This window comes from Ictidomys tridecemlineatus, chromosome 12 (genome assembly GCF_052094955.1).
Source record: "Ictidomys tridecemlineatus isolate mIctTri1 chromosome 12, mIctTri1.hap1, whole genome shotgun sequence".
Lineage (NCBI taxonomy): Eukaryota > Metazoa > Chordata > Mammalia > Rodentia > Sciuridae > Ictidomys > Ictidomys tridecemlineatus.
The window spans coordinates 29,523,252-29,544,604 of NC_135488.1; the positions used below are offsets into that span (position 1 = coordinate 29,523,252).

The window sequence follows — 21,353 nt, forward strand, 5'->3', positions numbered from 1 at the left end:
CTGAAGTTTCTTGACCAAATTGTAACTTAGAAAAAGTGATGAACATGAGGTGTTAAGTGGAATTGAGGCTGTTTGCTTCTGATATCTAATCATTTCTTTTTTTTTTTAAAGAGAGAGAGATGAAATGTGAGAGAAAGAGACAGAGAGAATTTTTAAATATTTATTTTGTAGTTTTCGGTGGACACAACATTTTTGTTTGTATATGGTGCTGAGGATCAAACCTGGGCCACACGCATGCCAAGCCAGCGCGCTACCACTTGAGCCACATCCCTAGCCCATCATTTCTTTAACAAACATGTATTGAGAGCCAAAAAAGGGGTCTAGAGATAGGCCTGCTATATATAATTTGTATCCACTCGGTTCTCACACTTCATGGAGTAAGACCTGCACATACTGGTGACATCACAAGAGTGAATAGGGTAGGCATCATAAAAAAAGGATTTCTGAAGAGGAGACCACCTTTTTCTAACTTTGAGGAAATAGGGATGTCTCGTAGACCTTGAAGTACAGATAAAATTTGTTTAAAAGGAGATTAAATCCTAGGTGAGTACCAAATCATAATGAGATCAAGCAAGGACAAACATATGAGTCAAAGCAGAATTTAGATATCAACATTGAAATTGAAGGAAATCTTCAGGCCACGTAAAATAAGGATGGCTATATTAAATATTTCTTGAGCTGCACTAGGCTTTGTGGTCTTAACATGGGTTTCTCAAACTTGGCATTATTTTTACTGTGAGTCAGATAATTCTTGGTTGTGGGAAGCTGCTCTGTGCATGTAGCATGTATATAGCAGCATCCCTGGCCTGTGTAGTAGTACCCACCTCCCCAGTTGTGACAAGTAAAAATGTCTCCAGACATTGGCAAGTGTCTTTTGGAGAGCAGATTGTCCAGGTACTTTTTTCCATGCCCTTGGGGAGTTTACAGGTTGGTGGACATTCCAGGATAAGGACTTAGATTCTCAAAGGTAGAGCTGGCGATGGTTCCTGACCTTTCTGGGACTGGATCTTCTGAAAGTTAGGAAAACAGGGTCATGGATAGTCAGAAGGCAATGCACACTGGGCTTTTTCTTCCTGTCAGTTGATCTGCTGGGCTCTGGGACAACTGCATTTTGCAGAGACCGCAGGGTCCATATGAAAGGGTGCCCTCCTCTCTCAGCCTCAGTGTGGTCCTTTTTTTACAATCTAAGGAGTTATACCTGAGAACCAAAGGACATGACAGGGGCTAGAAACTCTCCAGGTGAGGGTCCTTTGGAGGTTCTTCCTAGGCTCCTCTAGACACAGCTTCTTCTCTCCACCTTGGGTCTGTTCTCCTTTGCACTTTGTGTTGACAGCCTCATCACCAACGGCTGCTCAACATTCCCACACAGATACCCAGTACTCGATAGATATTCCTACCCCAGAGTCCCATAATGATCCTCACTTCCTCCTTGAGACTTCTTTGGCCTTTCCTAGGATTCAACATTTTCTTCCCTTTGCTTGTGTTAATCTCCTTTCTTCATTGGTGTGTGACTGCACTCTGCCTTCCAGACTATGTTTGTAGAATTTTAATTTCCACGGATCTGCCTTGTTCCAATTTAATGTTAAGCTCCTGAAGAGAATAGGCTTTGTCTTCTGTATGTCCCACTATTTCCTTGTGCTTGTACAGCTGGATGATTTCAGACACAATTAGCAGGCAGGGACAGCCAGTGCTGGAGGAATCCCCAAGAGAACCACACCAAAGAGAAGCTCTATGGTTCCCAAATGTTGACATTTTGGTTCACCAGCAGGTTTAATACCATAGACTCTAAATTTCCTCACTGCCTCATTAATTAAATTGGTGGTGTACTTTATTCTCAAGTTCTAGGCCTTCTTACTATAATTATTAAGGCATCTTATGTGATACTTCTACATACATAAAAATGTTTACCTTTAGAGTTACCTTCAAAAAGATCTTTTTAAAATGTTGTTTGGGCTTACGAGCAGAGACCCAAGTTCAAGGTGCAGAGCCACGTCTACACCTTATTAATTCAATGAAAGGAGACGACAGTAGATTTCTGCTGGTGGTATTTACTTCAAAGGGTTGTCCTGACTGTACTTTGGGACCTTTTCCTGTGTTCCTAGCTTTCATCAGCACCAGCTGTCCCCAATACTGAGTTTAGTGCAGATGGTAGGATGTGTCCAAAAAGGTAATGCTTTTCAAGAAAGACAGACATGGTGCGGAATTTCAGAGGCGAGTCCTCATAGAGGGAAGTGGCATTTACTCCCTGCCTCTTGGCCTCCTGCTGCTGCCTCCTATCTCCCACACCTGTGACCTTCTGGCCTCTGCCAAACCTGGAGAGGTTGTGAGTCCCTCCCTGGCCCTAGTCCAGCTGCATACCTCTGGCCACTCTTGTGAGGTCTTCACAGAGCACTCTTCAGAGGTGCTCTCCAGCCTCCCCTCTTCTTTCCGTGCCCAAACACACCCCACAAGCTTTTCCGCTCTTTTCTTTACCGCTCCTGATCCATCCTCTGCTTCCCACTCCTAGCTTTAGATTTCCTAGCTCCATCTCGCCTCCTGAGCTAGACATGTGCCCTGTTTTCATCTTGGAACAGATGTTAGAATGCCACAAGACAGCCTTCCTTCAGACTCGAGAAACCCTGGGGGAAATTTCTTTCTCCCCCTTTGGCCTTTTCTTCTTGGTGACTCACAGAGAAAAAGTTACATCTTGTGAAATCCATAGAGATCATCCCTGAGCCTTGACCAGGGCCCTTCTCTTGTGCCACTTTTTTTTTCTTTCTTTCTTCTTGCTTCCCTAACCTAGAAAATGTCTCCCTTTCCCAGTTGTCTTGGACCTCATGGAATATCTGGCTGTCACTTAAGAACTATCGACTCTCTTCCATAATGCACTAAGCACAATGTACCCTATGACTTAGCATGCTGGTAAAAAATACCATTAACTAACACTGGACAGTACTTGCCATCTGCCAGCTCTAAGTGCTTTATACGTATCAATGAATTGATTCCTTGTGTGATCCTATGAAGTAACTATTATTGACTCTCGGTTTGTAGATGTCGAGAATGAGTCACAGAAAGGTTGGGCGTCTTTCCCGGAGTCATCAGCTACCAAGCGCAGGCTCTGGAATTTGAAGACCAGCACTAGTACTCTGGCTCAGTTTTCTCTCATAATTATCCTCATCCTGAAAGATCTGAGTTTCAGTGACTCCAGAGCCCATAGGCCCAGCCTCATCCTGCCTCCGTGCCAGGGGAGCCATGTCGGGATGGCCTCACATAAACTCTGTTTGCTGTGCCTTCAGTTACAGCCACACCGACCTCTTCCTCTTATTGACCTTCTCTTTGAAAGGGTTTCTGCACCTTCTCCACTTCTTATCAAGACTATCCCTTTATTCATTTAATACATAGTTTCTAATTTCCTGGGCAGAGAGAAGCTCTGGATAAGCTAGCTCCTTGATATGATCTCAAAAATTTTCTAGTTATTACCATCCTTTTCTTCCTTTTTTCTTCTCTCTGAGAAAGAAATTTGACTGTATATCATCATGTGTATTCCTTTACCTGTTTGAGAGACCTTCCATTCTGAGACCTAGAAAGCAGTGGTTTTCTTCTTTCTCTTCTTTATCTGTGAACATTTATTCTAAGTCCTGAGCTATATTTACCTACCAATGAAAGAGCGTCAGTTATACTTATTTAAGTGTATTCACTGACTGAACCATGTTCATATTTTATGTGTAAAGGAATCGAGAGGCAACTGATTATTAGTGTTGGCTCAGTGACTCTAGTTTCTACAATTAGAAACTGCTGCTGTTGATCCACCCCTCATGTCTATGTTTAGGCAACAAACACAGAGCAGAGAAAAGCCAAAGTATCCAAATAAGTGTCCTCTCTTAAATTAACATTTATTTGGTCATGTTCTACACAGCAATTTGGACTTATATTTCATTGGTCCCATGGCTATTTGGAAGTCAAAGAAAGCTAGCCTCAATCTGGGCTCTTTGCAATTTAAACATTAAGATTAGGTTTCTGTTATTTAGAAAGATGGGGAATGGATGTGGAATGGGCCTCCTGCAGTGTGGCTCATTCTTTTGACGACTTCCATTTTAGATGAGTGATTTTTTTTTTTTTTGATTAGGGACTTAAACTCACTTTACTGATGATGGGCAATTTGATTGGGCAGTCTAAGCTCCAGAGACTCTAACGCTTCCATTTGAAGAAAGTCGTATGATATGGAATAGCCCTCTGTGTAACAGATTCGTAGTGTATGCTCAAGCACATGATTGTGTGTGTGTGTGTGTGTGTGTGTGTGTGTGTGTGTGTGTTCGTGTGGAGAGATTTATTGAAAGAGAGGTGGAGTGAACCACCAGCTACCTATAACCAACCAATCTCTTTTGGATACTGTTATTTTGTCCCAGGTAACTAGGGTATGTTCCCAAATCCTTTGCTATTGTACCTCAAGGGTGTCCTGGGATCCCTGGGAGCCTCCTTCTGGCTGTGGTACCTTCAGTCAACCTCGAGGGAGCCAATAACAGCTGTGCTGCACTATTAGCTTCCTGGCTCTTGGCACTGAGGTAAGGAAGAGGTGTACATCTGAAGTCAAAACAGTCCTCACAGGGAGGGAACATAAGCATGTTCCAGAAGCACATACCTTACAACTTGAAGGAGACCAGGCCAATTTCTGATTGGGGAGAAAGAATGAGAGCTGTTTCTTTATAAGCAAATGGAAGCTTTTGATGTTTTAAAGAAAATCGTTAAGAGTGTTTTCATTTTACTGAGTTGTCAAACATGAAAAGTATAAGTTAAATTAGGAATAAAAATGGAATAAATTTCAAAAGGTACCATCATAGATATGTTATTTGGCCACTTAACTTAAAATATAGAATCACCTGGAAGGAGTTTTGATGAATTTTCTTCTAAAAAAAAAATGGAAGCATAATGATGTTTGAGCTTACCAGTCACAATTGTCTGAGTAGTTGCAAATTAATATGTCACCTTATGTGACACCTTATGTGTCACCATATGCTTCATTGTGGTGACTTTAATTTAATACTTCTATAAAACATCATTATAGACATAAAAGCTTAGATTAAGGTTACATCACCGAATAATAAACTGGCTCATTTAAAAAGGGAACAGATAATTTGATATGTTTACGTCATTTTCACAAATGGGGGAGGAAGCTTGAACATGGGCACATGTAATGATTTCTGCCATGATTTGGAACTAGGGAATGATGTGCTACCACATTATATGAGTGATATTTTTCTGCATTTTACTTTGTTTTAAAGCATCATATAATTCAATTGCTACCACTAACCCTGAATTAATTCTCTTTACTACAAGTAGTTTTATTGAGAGGCAGAGACGTTAGCTCAGCTCCATATCCCCGGCAAGTTTTCACTCTGACTGATGTGCGTAATACATCATCTGATTTGTTTTCACAACATCACGTTGCATGAACAAAATTAATGTTGTTCTAACATAATTACCTGGGAAGAGATCTTGGTTCTCTTGCTCTTCTCATGCTGGGTATTTCAGTTGGATGCTTCCAGTCTTGGAAATTCAGATCACGAGCAAAGTGATCCAGAGCTGTCACTGTACCAAAGGGAAGCACTCTGCTTTCGTTACTAGTATTTTCCATTAACAATAAGCAGACTGCTTCTCACCCACAATGATGATGGGGAAAAAAAAGTGGTGGAGACCACTTCCATTATAAATGAATGAATTTTTTTTATTAGGTACTTAAACTCACAATGGCTCCTGTGCATTCACACATGTTTATTAGAGTCCCTTCTTAGAGATGACAAAGATGTGATTCCTGATCTCAAAATAGTTCATAGTGCAGTGCCATACTGACACACATCCATGAATAAAGGCAGTATGGTGATAATTGTTCTAAGATGCTAGTGATCTTAACGCTGTGTGATGTGCCTCGATTTAAATCAGCAAATTCTACTGAATGCACAGTGACAGTGCTGAATGCAAAATGGTGAATAAGACAACTGCTCTATTACATAAGAAAAAGCAGAACTGCTATTTGAGAAGGCTTTAAATATATGAGGTAAGAAATAGAAAAGGAAAAAATGCATACTCAGCATTCTAGGGGAAGGTTTGGCATGGGTGGCTTCATGGTCAATGAGTCATTTAAACCAAGAATGCACGTACGTCCACTGTGGATGTATTTGTATTGGGGTTCTCTAGAGCAACAGAACTAACAATGTGTGTGCGTGTGTGTATTGTTATAGTTTATTTATGAGATTGGCTCACATGACCAAAAGCTGGATAGTTCCCCATTAGCCATCTGCAGGCTGGAGAACTGGAGGAACCAGTAGCTACTCAGTCCCAAGAAGCTGGAGCCTCAGAACCAGAGGTACCAGTGATATGGCCCCAGTATAGAATCAAAGGCTGGGAAATTCTGTAGAGAGCTGTTGGTCAGAGTCCACTTTGGAAGAGTGGAGGAGCTGGAGTCTGATGTCCTCAGGTGATGACAGCAACAATTGAAACACCTACTCCAGAGCAATCAAGCATGCTTCTACATCACCTTCTGTGTTTTTCTGCCTTTGTGTTCCATATAGACCCCCACCTATTGGACCATGCTACCTACATTTAGGATGGGTCTCTCCTGCAGTTTGCTGTGCCACATGCCAGTCATTCCTAGAAACATCCATATGATAAATCCAAGAACCTCTAATGTTAGACATCTCTTAATTCAACCAAGCTACAGTTCATATCAACCATTATAGCATTAGAGAGAGAATACGGGGAAAAAAAAGTGTAAGTTACGTTAGGAATGGCTTGACTGCAAATGGAACAGAGGTCAAATATGGAGGCATTCATTTCAGGATAATTTTTGGATCAACTCACCAAAATGGGAGATTGTAATTCTAGGATACAAAACTGCTGCAGTCCGGCTGCAACAAAATAACCGGGGGGTGATGAGGAACTTGTGTACATTGATACAGCAGGAGTGGGAGCCGTTTATTGTAGGACAGGAGGAATATATATACATTCCACACAGCTTATCTTAATTAACATAAACTAGGTATAGCAGTCAACCAATAAGGAGTCTCCACACTTAATGGCTCCTGGCGTTACTTCACAAACCACTCCCTCTGGCAAAATGCCAAGCGCCATCCTGACTTGTTTATAGACTCTAACACAAAACTGAGAGAATAAGAGGAAGCAAGAAGAGAAAGGGTAGCCTTTTTAACTACTATTTTTACTTTAGAGCTCTAGCTGAAAGTTAAATAAGATAAAGTCACCTGCTGACAGGTCACACGGAGAAGCAGGCATTGGTATAAGGGGCATTGCAGAAAAAAAATAAGAGGACTTTACAACTGATTGTTCTGGGGCTAGGAAAGAAGCAGCCTTTGGTTTGGGAGGCAGGAGAGAAAACCCAAAGGTGGGGTCATTGTTGCCTCTTGTTGACACAGGGATGGAGTAGCTACAGCCATCACAGCTTTGAACTAATGTTTAGCAATGCTGAAATCAGGTGAATGGAACTCAGATCCATGCCACTGCATTTATTTTAATCATACTTAGACCATTCACCAAATGCCTTAAATGCAGTATCACATTCAGTCCTCATAACATAACTCTCATTTTATCCACTCTCCCATGGAGAAACCAAGACCTAACAAAGTTAGGCAGTTGGTCCCCAAATACAGAGTTATTGAAAGAAGCAGTTTAAAACTTGATTTCTTAGTCTTTGCATACCACTGTTGCAGTCTCAAATGGCTTTACCTCTGCTGATTGAAGAGCAGAGCTTCTGGTGATGGATCCTTATATGATGAAAGTCACAAGGTTTTCATGCTGAATTTGCTTCCTGTTGTGTTTACTGAAAAGAACAGGTCATCATCTTTCAAATACAGGCAGACTCCTCTTTGAAAGTCAGTACGATTTGATGAACTAAAAGAGACTAAAAGTCAGAACCTCACTCACTACCTGTATGACTTTGAAAAAGTTAACATCTCTGAGGGTGAGTTTGTTTTTTTCTTCAATGGGAACAATAGCACAATGTTTCATAGTATTTTGAAGAGAAAGGGAGAATATACCAGTCTTGTTCCCAAACTGACAGGGCTGGGCTTTTTCTTTCCTTTTCTGTAAGTTCTTTCCTAAGAGAAATGCTGTCTCATTCCCTCAGCTCTGTGCTAAACTCTCACCCTTCCAGAAGTCTCCAGCATCCATTCTTCCCTTTTCTAGAAGCAAAAGAACCAGATGTTAGCTGGAAACTTGCGTGCCTGGAAATCATGCTGCATTTCCCAGCCTTCCTCACAGCTTCCTGGGGCCAAAGAGATAATAAGAAGGAGAGCTGTCTGCTCCTGGAAGGACATGAATTTAAAGGGAGGATCACACTTTTTTTTTTCCTGCCCTTCCTTCTTCCTTCTCACTTGAATGCACATGTGTAGATTATAGAGCTGAGGCAGTCTGACTCTGACTCTGGATGTTAAATTTACTAACAAGCCTGCTATTTTGGCTTCTCTGTCACTCATTCATGAATCTAAACCCACTGAGCTCTCTCTCACATGCTAAATATGAAGTTCATTTGTTAACCTGTTATTCTCTTCCCAAAGGGATTCAATAGACTAGAAAGTGGTTGAAGGTGGGCTTATGTTTTTTTTTTTTTACTTCTGTGTCACTAACATTTAGGGAAGTACCTGGTATATCACACATACTCCAAGTACTTGTTGAGTGACTGCTTAACATGAATGATGACTGTCACATTCCTAGCACATGACAGGCATTTGCTTGGTGACAATTCCTGCCAGGTTGCTATGGCTAGAGTGTAAAAGAGCAATAGGACTTGGCTACAGGGAGTATTTGGGATCTGTCCAGCTTGGTAAACATCTACTTCTACTAGCCATAATTGACCCCTTCAGTAAGGACTTCTATTCATTTATCTCTAGACAGGATGGAGACTGCTTTCTCTCCAAATAGTCTGCATTATTCACTGTTATTTGCTGCTTTTAGAAGCAGGGCTCTCTGTCTTTCTATATGCAGCATCTCCATTAACAGAAACTATCAGGTGTGTGATTCAGGCCTAATTGCTGCCATGGCCTTGGCAATATTTTGCTGCCACCTTCTCTGTTGGGAAAGCCAGATTCTGCATGGATGCACCCTGGCCTGCCAGGAATTAATGTGCAACACAGACAGCAAAATGTGCAGTCTGACACTCAACTGTACCCTACAGGATTATGATTTCTGATAAAATCTAAGCACAGAAAAACTCAACAGAATAAATGGATTCCTATTAGGTCACACATGCATTTCAGGTTTAAAATGAATCAGAGTTGGGATCTGGGAGATGTTACTTTGGATACAGACAATCAAGGCTATAATTTATATGTGTGAAAATGCATGGGTCCTCGACATTTCTTTGTTTCTTAGTTTAAAAACATTTCACCAGTTTTTTGTTTCATTTTAATGAAGTCATAAAAAATATCCAACCTGTGCATCCTCTAGAATTTGTTACAAAAATGTTGCAAAGTTCATAATTTACCCTCAAGCACAGCAGGTTTTCTGAAGATTAGCTGGCCCAGGCTAGGCATGGCTGGACTGTGGCTCTGCAGCCTTCTCTTATTCTCCTTCTGGGATCAGGGTCTGCAAGACTGAGGCACAAGAATTAACAGGCTAAGGGGCATAAGTGTGGTTCATGCGGCTAGTGACATCGTACCTGCTCATATCCCTTCAGCCATATCATGTCATGGCTAGCCCTCCCAAGAAGAGTAGGTAGGGGGGCATATCCAAGTGGAAAAGCCCCCCATGGTTACATGTGAAGGGCATGGGTGTCAGAAGCAGTAAAGACTTAGGACCATATTTACAACCTACCAATCTCCAAAAATTTTATAATCTATTTTTAAAAATCTTGGACGTGTTCTTTGTTTTTAATAGCTTTATTGTGATGTATTTCATAGGTTGTGTAATTCGTCTATGTAAAGTATATACTTTTGTGGTTTTTAATATATTGACAAATATGTACATCTGCCCCTAAAGTCAATTTTATAACATTTTCACTACGTTAAAAGCAAATGCTGTCTCTTTGGCTCTGATTCTTCTGTTTTCCCATTTCCTTCAGCTCCAAGCTAATGCAAATCTGTTTTCTGACATTAGAGATTTGTCTCTTGTTGACATTTCATATAAAAGGAATCATATGTATGTGATATTATGAGAATGACTGCTTTCATTAAACATGGTATTTTAAGGTGCATCTGTATTTTAATATGGATCAGTATTTTGTCTTTTTCATGGATGTTTAATACCTGTTTTATTTATCCTTGAGTGGACATCTGACTATTGTGAATATTTCTGCTATTAACATTCTCGTACAACTTTTTGTGTGGATGTAGATTTTTCATTTTCTTGAGTGTATAGCTGGAGTGAGCTTGCTGGGTCCTGTGGGGAGTCTATGAAGAGCTGCTAGAACATTCTTCAAATCAGCTGCATCATTCTTACATTTCCATCATCTGTGATTGAGTGCTTTAGCTTCTCTACATCCTTGCTATCACTTGTTTTTAATCTAAATTTTTAATTTAGCTATCCTAGTGGGTGTGACGTGGGATTATAATGTGGTTTTGATTTGCATTTTTCTGACAACTAATGTTGAACATCTTTTTATGTGCATGTGTATTACCATGTGTATAGTCTTTGATGAAATGATTATTCAGATACTTCATCATTTTTATATTGTGTTATTTATCTTTTTATTATTGAGTTGAATGACAATATAAATATAATACAATTTAAAGGCTACATAAATAAGGCTAATAAGAATATAAATATACTTAAAGTATAACTGTAAATACATTGTTAGTTTATATTTTTATTTATATAAGTATAACTTTGTTTATATTTATTTTAAATATAGTATCCCTTATCAGTTACGTTTCCATTCTGTGAGTTTTCTTTTCACATTTTAGATAGTGTGTTTTAAAGCACAAATATTTTTAATTTTGATGAAACCTAGTTAATTTATATTTTTCTTTCCTTTACATTTTTGATGTTATATTTGATAATCCTATGCCAAATCCAAGGTCATGAAGATTTTCCCTTACATTTTCTTCTGAAAGTTTTATAGTTTTATCACTTCCCTTAGGTCTTTGATTAATTTTGAGTTATTTATTTATTTTTTGTTGATTGCATGTAAAGTTCAGGCCAAACTTCATTCTTTTACACATAACTATTTAGTCTTCCCAGAAACATCTATTGAAAAACTTAATTTTTCCCCATTGAATGGTCTTGGCACCCTTGCAAAATCCAATTGATCATAGACCCTAGGGTTTAATTCTGGACTTTTAGTTCTAACTTCTTGACCTACATGTGGCTCCTGTTTCCTGTACTACTCTGTCTTGAGCACTGTTGATTTGTAGTAAGATTTGAAATCAGGAGAATTCTCCAACTTTATTATTTTACAAATTGTTTTGGCCATTCTGGGTCCCTTGATGTTCCATATGAATTTTAAAATCAGCTTGTCAATTCCTATAACAAAGTCAACAGGGATTCTGATAAGAACTGTATCTGTGGGTCAATTTGGAGAGCATGCCATCTCAATAATATTAAGTCTTCCAATTCATGAACCTGGGATGTTTGTTTGCTTAGATGATCTTTAATTTCTTTTGAAAAGTCTTTTTATTAATTTAGAGTATAAGTTGTATGCATTTCTTATTAAATTTAATCCAAAATATTTTGTTTAATTTATGTTGCTAGAAAAAGAATATTTTTCTCAATTTCATTTTTTGGATTGTTCATTGCAAGTACATAAAAATATAGTTCATTTTTGAGTTTTAATTGTGTATATTACAACCTTGCTGAATTTGCTATTAGTTTTGAAGTTTTTTAGTGTATTCTTTGGGATTTTCTATGTAGGCAATCATGTTATTGGTGAGTAGAGGCAGTTTTATTTCCATTTTTGAGTCTGAATGACTTTTATTTATTTGTCTTTTTGTTGTTGTTGTTGTTTTCTGGCATAATTGCCCCAGTTAGAACATCTAGAACAAGGCTGAACAGAAGTTCTAAGAGTAGACATCCTACCAGAAGGTAGAGTCATCCACCCTTAGCTGTGTGTGGTGGGGGCATATTTCAAGATACCCAGGGAGTGTATGAAATCACAGAACTGAAAACTATTGTAGTATGTTTTCTATACACATATACACCTATGATCATGCTTAATTCATGTCAGGCACAGTAAGAGATTAACAACAATAACAGTGATATCAATAGCTCTAAGTTTATAGTATAATGCAAGTTATTTAAAACTTGCAAATTGTCTATTTCTGACACCTTTCATTTAACTTTTTCCAGAGCACAGGAAGTGAAAACACAGCTTGGGGCAACAGTGGCGATAGCTGCATCCAGGTTTCCACCATGAAGTATTATGTGTCCTGTGGGGTTTTGTAGATGCCCTAATGAGGCTAAGGGATTATCTGTTTTATATCTGGTTTCTCTTTCAAGGCAAAATATCCAAACCACATCTCTGGGAGAAGGAAGGGGGACAATGCCATGTTTCTTTAGGACATCCCCATACTGGGAGCTGAGTATGTATGTATTGGAGAGGGGAGGTGTGCAGCTTCAGATTTTCTCAGCTTGCTTTTTCCAGTATTCTCAGCATTCCTTATCTAATTTAAGACTGTAGCTCATGAAGTGAAGCTGGGTGGACAAAGGGAAGTATCATTACCCATGCTCCTCTGGGAAGACAGCCCACTGGGTGGGAGGAAGGGAAGAGGGATTCCTGTGTTCTTGGATACACCAGTGTGGAGAGGAGTTTCTATTTCTCTAAGCTGGGAGGTTGGAGGGAGGTTGAAGGTCTTGTTTCAGATGCCACAGCCTATTGCCATCTACTCAGTTTTAGTGGATTTTTTAAAAACAAAACAAAACAAAACAAAACATTTCTTTCTCTTGCTGTGTGGAAATGCTATGTAGATGTGGAATATGCCACAGTGAATTCCCCCTTATGTACAGCTCTAAAGCACCAATTAAAAAAAAAACTATAAAGGAATATAAGGAAGACCAATACAGTAGAGGAAGTGAGCCAGGGGAGGGAAGGGGGTGGGCAAAAAGAACCACTAGGGACTGAAGTGGAGCAAATTATGTTCCATGCATGTATGATTATGTCAAAATGAACCGAAATTATAGTATAACTACAATGCACTAACGTGCATGATAGTAGTTACAATGTAATATATAATATATAGTATAACTATATAATATTGTAGTTATAGTTTATAATACACTGATAAAAACATTTAAAAAGATTATTTTTAACAGATTTTTAAATGCTCACTATTTTATAATGTTTACCAGTCTCCTGGGGGAATTGATCTGCAGAGTTCCTCACAAAGTTCTGCTTGAAGTCTGGCTATATCTGTTGAAAACATCTATTTATACTCATTTCATGCTAGTTTTATACCTGCACCCAAAGAGACTGTGCTCAGGTCCATTGCTTCTGATACCACTTTAAATGTCTAGTTTCTAATGGCTCCTGCTTTTTTCTCATTATTATAAGCATTTATAGTTTATTACCTACCAAGGTACATTTGAAAGATTAAATGACATTGTTTAAGAAAAAGGACCAATCTTTTGACCATACTTTGTCCAAGAAATCACTCCTACACAATTGTTTGTAAGGAGTTAGTTGCTTTTAGTTTACACATTCACACACCATAGTGTAGAAAAGCTGATTTTTTCCCTGTTATAGTTGCTCTAAATTTTAATTACTATTTGGAGGGATCCAGAATAATGATCCACTTTAATGATTTATTTTTCTACCTCAGATATCACAAGGGTCTTTCCTGCACATGGTAGATTTAGGAAAATGTGCCTGATTTCATGCCAGTAAAAGTCCAGGACTTGGCTCAAGGGCTCTGAGTTCCTGGTGTGCTGGTCTGTGTGTCTTGCTCTCTTTCTTACCTGCATGGTTCCACCTGAATGTGTACTGCCTGGCCCGGGGAGCCCTGCCAGTCAAGTTATGCATCTGCACATGCATTTTTCTAAATAATTCTGTGAATTTAGTAATTTTCTGGTGGCTTTGAATGTGGGTTGAAAGAAGGAAGAAATTGGCAAGCTCTGTATTTTCCATTCACCTGACCCCACCCTGATTCTTTGCTGCTTTCCTTTCAGCTTTCCTGGCTGCCCATATATAATTCTTGACCTGAGAGCCAGCTCAAATGTTCCTACCCCATTTAAGCCCAGAGCCTTTTAACCAGAGTGTAGCTTATCAAAATCTCTCCTCAACAACAGGAGTAAGGCTACTCCTTAAAGCCATTCTTTTCTGCCTAAACAAGTATGTATTTTTATTATTGCATTATTTTTTAAAAGGGGTTTAAAATATAAATCATATTACATGGAATCTGACTTGAATCCATAGATTTTTGTGAAACCTCTGAAAGCCAAGTTAAAAAGTTTTAATACAATCTTCCAGAAAGACCATGTCCTTACAAAAGCTTTAAATGACTATGAAACAGAATAAAGTCTTTGCTTATTATGTGCATGTAACAGAACATGCCCCTCCCTCATGGAAATACCTTGCAGAGCTTCCATCTCTGCACAGATGGCGGCTGAGCAGGTGTGCTGGCTTGGAAGGTTCCTCATTTCCATGATGGTGTTTTCCTTCTCCGCTCTCACTCATAAAGTACTTTGAGCTTCTCCACGGGCAGCACTCATCAAGCTAGAAAGTGGATTGCCATGGTTTCTTCCATGGGGTGAATTCATAATGACATTCATGGGTTCAGAGAAGAAATCAGGACGAGATTGACTACTTTAGATCCCATTGCCTCTCCAGAGTTACTGCAGTGTGAGAACAATAGTTTAGTGGCTGCTGTTCACATCTGATTTGAAAGGACTTGAGGTAGCTAACAAGAAACACTTCCTATTCGTAAATCCTCTTGTCCTCTTGTATGTGTGTCATCCAGAATGGGAGCACACTCGGATCCCGGAAATGCCGTTGCCTTTGATGATCAGGCATTTGACCTGTTTACTTTAAGAAATTGTGCTCTTTTGTAGCATATTCACTGTGGGGCCTGTGTTCTCTTACTAAGCTTCCGTGGGGATTGTGCATGGATTCCTAAAGAATAAGACCACTGGAGCTCCTTTTGTTTGTTCTCAGATGGCTTAAGAGGCTTCCTACAAAAGTGAACCAGCTCGAGTCTTGAAATCATTTTTTAGTATATTACGAACTCCCACTTTTATGCAAAAGGAGTGGTACAAATGCATGAGGCTCTGTTTTGCTATTGTTAACAGAAAATCACATGATCTATTTCAACAGTAAGGAAACTTGAGGAAATTCTCCACGTTCTGAGCAAGTTTTGTCTGTTGTTAGTCAGGAGGGATATCATAGTGTCAGGATTTCAACTTCATGGATAATCATTATAGTTATATGCCAACTTTGTCTTTAAAAGTGAAAGCAAGAAAAACAGAAGAAATGCCTAGTTGTCAAGATGGGAAAATATAGAAAATCACCCTCGTAATATTGTCAGCTTTAAAAGGTATCTTTTGTCTATCTCGATTCTAGGGTATTTCTAAAATGAAGGAAAATGTTTAAAGACCACATACATACACAAAATATAAGAGACCAAGTGAATCTTACAGCTGTTGTGTGAAGACACAATGCTCTACTTGCTTGTGTGGTGGGTGGAAATGGAATGATGCTAGAGATGAGTACCCTTTGTTTCCTGTCCAGCTGATTTGACTGTTGCCCCATGATTTCAAATGGTCCCTTTTGATTATTCTTAAAAAAAAAAAAAAAGGAAAGAAAAAAAAAGAGTATACATTTTGCTGCTCTTAAGAAAAAAAATATTATTCCCATTATACCAAACTCTGAACACAGAATTAAATCCACCCATTACTTTATCACATATGAATTGGACACCCATAGGGGTGTCGGGGTCAGTGGTAGAAAAATCTCTGGGTCTCATCATTCAGGATGATCAGGCATTTGACTTGTTTACTTTAAGAAATTGTGCTGTTTTGTAGCATATTCATTGTGGGGCCTGTGTTCTCTTACTAAGCCATAGCAGCTGGTGACTCGGAGGAGGCTGCACTCGCCTGGCTACACAGGCAACCACAACTCCAAGGAAGAGGCCTCCTTCAGGGCCTTTCCCAACTGAGCACTGAACAAATGATCTGGATGGATGAGGAATGGAAGTCTGGTGTGGGTGGCATAAAGAATGATCTTGGATGTGAAGTCAGAGGGGAAGGTAGCAGTTAGGTCCTCATCAGCTTGTGGGTGGAGCTGAGGGGTTGAACTTTTGAGTCAAAGGCTTTCAGTCTTAAAGCTGGCATGACCTCCTGAGTTTGGAGAAGGTCTTTTGACCTTTCCTGGTGACAGTGATTAAAACCCAAATTCTTAATTCTTACCTGTGGCTGGGGATATCATTTAAGGATGTGACACTTCTGGCTACAAAGAAAAACCTTCATGAAGAGATGTTTGTCATCATGGCTCAAGCTTTCTTTCTTTCTTTTTTTTTTTTTTTTTTTTTTTTTGGTACAGTGTAGCACGTCCATCCATATGATCTTGTCTGTGATTTCAGAAGCTTATTGAAGTTCTTTTCGAAGATGATTTCTTCCCCAAGAGGAATGCTGGTGCCAGCTGCCAAACACTTTTGTTTTGTTTTCATTATTATTTGTTATTTGTCAGAGGCTTTTTATGTTAATACCTTGGATCTATAATCCTCCCAGTCACTCTTATTTACATATACTATGATTAGAAACTTTACCAAATTAAACTTATACAATAAGTTGAAATTATAAAGGCAGCATTGATGAAAAGAAGTCTTAAGGAGTGAGCATCAGTCATTCCCAACTCTGCCAGGTAATAAGCTGAGTGACAGTGAAAACCTTACCAACCTCTTTGGGTCCCAGAATTTTACGTATCATAAAGAGGAGCTGACATCTGCTGTGAGAAGCACACAGGTTGTTGCAAAGCATAAGATGAACTCACTGATGAAATCATGGATGGTAATATAAAGAGGGCCTGAGCATGAACCTTCAGATGAGAAATGCCACAGGCTGTAGCTTCGAGTTCAGCTCATTAGCATTGGAATTGAGCCTCTCTCCATTACCTTTGAGTTGCACGAACTGAGTAAGTTCTCGGACCTCATGAGATTCCATTTCGTGTCTGAAAATAGAAATATAGATAGTGACATCAAAATCCTGGAGGATTACATGGGATAATCTGGGCTTGATGTCTCACTCTCAGCAGATGCATGGCAGAGCTCTTGTCCTCAGCTATCTCTCCTGGGTCTTTCATCTATCTATACCAGCGCAGTCCTCTCGGAGAACTATACATTATGTATAATGTATGATATAATATTAATATATAATACATATTATGTATATATCACATTTTCTTTATCCATTCATCTATTGAAGGACACCTAGGTTGGTTCCATAGTTTAGCTATTGTGAATTCAGCTGCTATGAACATTAACATCACTGTTCCACTGTAGTATGCTAGTTGTATGTGTTCCTTATTTTAGAATTCAGAAGAGGGTAAAGAGATAATCAGCAGTCATACTGACATTCCTCTTTTCTAGATAGCATCCTAGAATTTCATTTGAGTCTGAATTTTTAGGCATACATTTATATACCTGGAATGATACTGAGTCAGTAATTTTCTGTTTTGAACTTTATACTTAATATAACATGATAGGCATTTTTGTCATCACCACAAATTCTTTGTAGAGATATTTTTAATGGTTGAGGCTGACATAAACATATTTATCAGTAATCTTTGACTTCTGATTTTGGGGGGAAGTATATTAGTAACTAGAGTTTTAAGCCAAGGAATATAAAGCTTCACCGATTCCTGATATAACTAGACAATTGATTTTTCAAGAATGTCATTTCAGCTGCATTATCAGCTCCTCTCACTGTGCTTTTGAAGTGTCTGGCTTTTAAAATACGTGTGTGTGTGTGTGTGTCTGATATTATGCTTCTATGTTTCTCAGGCTTCTATTTCAGCCTTTATTATATATAGTACAAGTAATGCTTGTGATATCAAAACATTGTATCATGAAAATTTGTAGATTTTTCTCCTTAAGCATCTTCATCTGCATTTATTGCTATTTATTTACCTTTATCTAAGCACTGACTGTACAACTAATGTAGACACATTGAAACATTAGATCAATGAGTGAATACATCAACAAATGACTCATTGTGTACTTTGAGAGCTTTTACTCTCTGAAAATTGAATTGAATTCGTCAAAGAATTTAGATCATTGACATGAATATGTAGATTGTAGGCAGAAAGAAAACTTATATAAATTAGGTACTTGAATCATAAATTAATTTAATAATCTACACAGATTAATGGTTGAATATGCCGTGATTTTATGATTTGATGTCCAAAAGTTCTGTTAACTGTTCTGAAGAAATCCTGAGAAATTTGCAACCTATTTCAGGAATATTTTCTCTTGATTTCTTTTTTTTTTTTCTTAAGAACGTCTTATTTTTGTGTAATTTGGATTCTCGATAGTAAAGACTGAAGTGTTTTAGTTCACATGAAACAGTTTTGAAGGAATTTTAAATATTATGCATATATGATTATAGAGAATGTTAGAGAATTATTGGGATTTTGCATTAATTTTTCAAAATACATTAAAAAATACACTCATAGGGCCACAACAACTACTAGTACTACTACTTCTTCCTCTCTCTCTCTTCTCTACCTCTCTACCTGCCTCTCTCTCTCTCTCTCTCCCTCAGTTCTGGGGCTTGAACCCAGGGCCTTTCACATGCTAGGTGGGAGCTCTACCACCGATCTACATCCCCAATCCCTACAATTTCTATTAATGGTGAAAAAGAATATGAGTGACTCACACTGTTGTATTACATGTGGAGCTTCCAACTCATATTCTATCATTTCCTCTGCTTTCATCAAAGTCTCCCAAATGCATCGTGTGCTTCCTCACACCAAATAGAATGTGCTTCTATTTTGGCAATTTCCAGCCCAGAAACTAAATATTAAAACTTATTTATTTACCTATTAATGCAGTGCCAAATGTCCTTCCAAATGATTCACAAGGATTAATTCGTTCTGTCTTCTAACAACCTTGTCAGGTAGCTATTATTACTAGCTTCATTTTCTATCTGAGGTTACTGAGGTTAGAAAGTTTCCCTGACTTTCTAGGGTCACAAATTTTGCATGTGGTGGAGCTGGATTTAAACCCAGGCTCCTGTGACCCAGCATCCACAGTGCAGATTCTACATTACATCTCATTATCAAGATATGAAGAATCACAAGATCAGAAACACATCCCCAGCCACAAACACTCCACCCAGGAGTCCATGTTGTACCCAGACACACCATAGTGCCCTCCAAGGAGGAGTTGCAAAGCTCCAGCCACTCGGCATTTCATCTCGGGAAGCCCCTTCCTTATATGAAGCACTGAACCCACTGTAGAGGCTTTGGAGAAGACAAACAGGATGATCCGTGTTAATTAGCAGCACAGCCTCTGACACTATAGAGCAAAAGAGGAACGGCCACTGAGCACACATCTCATGTACTTGACACAGTGTATTGGCCCCTAAACATTCCTGGAGATAGATAAATAGATGTGTTAGGCAGAGGCATGTATATTTATCAAGGTTCTCAAAAATCTCTCGGCCATTTGTAGACTACAAATCATGATTTTAAAGGTTGGAGATTGTTAAGGCCATGTACAGACCTCAGGGGATGATGACTGACAACATGAAATCCAGATAGAAAATAGGAAAATAGAACCCAGGTAAGGAGCTCTGAGGGTGCCCTTAAGGGTGATCCATTCTCAGTTCCAAACACTGTCTGGGGAATTTGATTTCACTTTACATAGACTTTAAAAAAAATGATAAAACTATAATAAGTGCATGTGGTCAACCTTACTTAGGGAAACTTCATGTAAATGCAATACATTTCCCCAGAAAATGTTTGGTAAGTAAATGGTTATTGTAAGATTTGGGGCAGGCCATTTTTTTTTCATTCATTCATTCACTAAATTAATATCTATCAGTGCTAGGTATTGTGCTAGGTAGTAAGTGCTAGTACTGTGTCTGATACTTGAAATTAATGTATCAGTGAACAAAACAGAAAAGTCATAATAGTTCTTTCAAGTACTTGTTTATTGAAGGAATCTTTATTCTGATGCTCTAATGTGCCCAACATGGTTCTAGGAATCTGGGATGAGGTAGTAGAATAACACAAAAGATTTTGAAAGCCCCTTACATTCTTAGAGACCACTATTTGAGATCACTCCAGGTATGACTACAACCTTGGGTTATTACTCAGGCACCAGTGGAAATACCATCCTTAGCTCTGCAATGTTAGAATCAGTGCCTGGGTTGAAATTCTATTGGGAGAATTCTTTTACATAACAGACAAAAAAAGTGCCTGGATAAATTACTTATGCATTCCCTTTCATCTTCTCTCAGACACATTCTAATCTTTACAGACCTTGAAGCAATAAGGCCAGCAATAATGCTTCTCAGGGCTAGTTCCCAGCCCAGCCTCTGATATCCTCTAACTCAGCACTTTGCTTTCATGGTTTGCATTTTCACCTTCCCTCATTATTGAGTAGGGGTTGATTCCAGGACTTACTGATTTTTTTTTAAGTTAAATCAGTGTCTGTGTCAATATAAATGGATGACAGTAAATGTGTAACTGGCTTACAATTCATTTATCTATATTAAATTTTTGAGAATCCAAAATATCTCAACCATTTGGAAGAGTGGCTTTTTTTTCTAACTCTATGAAAATGGACTTTGAATTTCCCCATCCTATGTCAATGTAGAATATATATATGTCTAATAATAACCATATTTTAATTTTATTCAACTCTCAGGTTTGGCGATGGTTACACTGTCAAAGTTTGGCTGTGTGAGGAAGCAAATCAACCAAGCACTATTTCTGATTGCTTAAAGCTCCATTTTCCAGGAATTCAGTTTAAGGTAGGACTAATATTCTGCATTGTCTTTGTTTTTATCTGAAAATACCTTTGAAATGCATTTGTATTTTTTTTCCGTTTTTATTCTACACTGTCATGATAAACTTACTCCCTGTTATCTTGGCCTCATGTGAATATTGTCCATGCTTTACTACCCAAAGTAGCATGGATAGCTTATACTACCTGGCCACTCTGAGGAGTGAAACCTGCTTGGTCTCTTGTTGGATTTCACAGAGAAGATTTAAATTATATATTCACCCCTCTAACCAGTGGGCACAACTCTATTGCATAGTTTATATTGTTCAGTTTGAAGGTAGCAAAAATTAATTTCTTCCCTATATTTGTAGTAGATTTATATCTGTTGTGATTTCAGTATTATTTCATAAGAAGAACCCCATGGTTGAGATCATAATCCTCTTTTAACTTGATATAATTAAGTGTGGTCCCCTGGACCATCAGCATTTTCAATAC

The 21,353-nt window shown here is 38.5% G+C and overlaps 1 pseudogene; it reads left to right on the forward strand.

Annotated features, from left to right (window-relative positions):
• LOC144368937 (ATP-binding cassette sub-family A member 13-like) overlaps positions 1-21,353 on the forward strand; it is a 405,121-nt pseudogene that overhangs the window by 380,493 nt on the left and 3,275 nt on the right.